The sequence below is a fragment of the Carassius carassius genome, unplaced genomic scaffold (assembly GCF_963082965.1).
Source record: "Carassius carassius unplaced genomic scaffold, fCarCar2.1 SCAFFOLD_61, whole genome shotgun sequence".
NCBI classification, from domain to species: domain Eukaryota; kingdom Metazoa; phylum Chordata; class Actinopteri; order Cypriniformes; family Cyprinidae; genus Carassius; species Carassius carassius.
This window is the reverse complement of record NW_026775074.1, coordinates 392,168-394,223: the sequence shown is the minus strand read 5'-3', so window position 1 is coordinate 394,223 and position 2,056 is coordinate 392,168. Positions and strand designations below refer to the sequence as shown.

The 2,056-nt window shown below is 50.1% G+C and overlaps 1 non-coding gene across 1 annotated transcript; it reads right to left on the bottom strand.

The window, feature by feature from the left end:
* Positions 1–269: 269 nt before the first annotated feature.
* LOC132134639 (U1 spliceosomal RNA) lies at positions 270–433 on the bottom strand. Its single transcript, XR_009429694.1, has one exon. It is a non-coding gene; the product is annotated as a U1 spliceosomal RNA (small nuclear RNA).
* Between the last annotated feature and the right edge of the window lie 1,623 nt (positions 434–2,056).

The following is a 2,056-nucleotide window of genomic DNA, read 5'->3' as shown; positions in this document are numbered from 1 at the left end:
AAAACTAATACCAATTGAAAAAGGACAACCAAACAACATGGAGACAGCTACAGCTAGGCTGCAGTCAGTCCAATCGACTTTCAAAGTAAGGTCTGTGCTATATTCGAACTGAACCACCCACCAGGGTCCGATTTTTCAAGAGCGTAACTGACTTTGTTTCACAGGCGCACAACACATACCACGCATGTGACAGAACTCCCCATTCTGAAACGCAAAAAAAAACGCAAAACGCATAAAAAACCTCTTCTGCTTTGTTTCACCAACAATTTCAGGGGAGAGCGCGAACGCAGTCCCCCACTTCCATAAATTATGCAGTCGAGATTCACGCATTTGGGGAATTCGCAGGGGTCAGCATGGCCGGAGTGCAATGGGCAAGCCTCGCCCTGGGTGAACCGCCTTCTTGATCATGGTGTCTCCCCTGCCAGGTAAGTATGAAGGCCCAGGCGGTCAGCCAGAGGTATGATTTGCGTCTCTACCGTCCACACCAACGGTTAGCCCCCCTCCAGGAAAGGAAAGATGGGTGCCTTCCGTTACTGGCCTGGAAACTGCCAAGCTCATGGGCCGGGGCTTCCCAACGCCGGTTTTAGATGACTCTCTTTAACCAAACACACCTGATTCGGTGCATCACCTCGTCTGTGAAAGACCTCAGGTGGGTGCATCGTTCATGGAAGAGTCCAAGACCCCAGGAGGGCGCATCAGGAAAAAAGTTCGCAATACACCACAGCATGGCAGATCTCATTCCTTGTTGCAAATACAGTTGCTATTTAATGAAAAGCGAGATACGCACCACATGTGGTGCACATGTGTGCCAAAATTCAACGCTCATTTTTATGCAAATTCTACAGTATTATCGGATAAAACTTACAAAAATGGATTCCTCTGAGTGCCCTGAGTACAGTACAACTGTTTTCTCTAGGCCTCATAAAAAATTTTTCTTCCGACTTCCACCCCCCTCGAGCTGCCTTCTCTAGCCGGGAAGTGTGCACCCTGGCCGGCATGGATGAGTAGGTGCGAGGGGGGTTGGATGGTACTATTTTTTTGCTAATATCTCCGCGAAGCGGTGGACCCCGGGGCTGAAATTCGGGGGATCCCTAGAGGGTCGAGGGGCCTACCGTATGCGACCACCCTCGAGTTCTTGGGTGGTCCGGTTCCTGAGTTATAACGGTTCAAATCCCACATTTTGGGGGGCCGTAACTTTGACCCCCGGGGTCATAGGGACATGGGGCAGGTGTCGTCGGATAGAGGGCCCCCTGGTCTGACTTTGACCCGATTTTGGTGCAGTTTGGACACGTTTTGGCGGAGTTACAGCTTGGCAAAATCTGTGACATTTTGGTTAATTAACCAAAATCCAACATTTTTATATGCATATTTCTACAGTATTATGGGATAAAACATACAAAAATGGATTCCTCTGAGTGCCCTGAGTACAGTACAAGTGTTTTCTCTAGGCCTCATAAAAAAATTTCTTCCGACTTCCACCCCCCTCGAGCTGCCTTTTCTAACCAGGGAGCGTGCACCCTGGCCGGCATGGATGAGTAGGTACGAGGGGGGTGGATGATACTATTTTTTTGCTAATATCTCCGCGAAGCGGTGGAACCTGAAATTCGGGGGATCCCTAGAGGGTCGAGGGGCCTACCGTATGCAACCACCCTCGAGTTCCTGGGTGGTCCAGTTCCTGAGTTATAATGGTTCAAATTCCACATTTTGGGGGGCCGTAACTCGGACCCCCAGGGTCATAGGGACATGGGGCTAGTGTCGTCGGATAGAGCTCCCAAAGGTCTAATTTTGACCAGAGTTTGGTGTTGTTTCTCCTCTTTTCGAGTGAGTTATGGCCAGTCAAATTTTGGGACTTTTTGCATTTGCGGGTCCATATCTCTGGCTCCCGGGGGACTTGGGGGAGGTGGCTTCAGAGAGGGCCCTTTGAGGGCTATCAAGTCACCGAGTTTCAAGTTGCTAGGTCTCTTCCTTCCATTTGACTATCAAAAATGTGGGGGGCCATAAATTCGCCCCCCGGGGTGTTATGGATGGGGGGACAGCTGTGTTCGGTAGGCCTTCT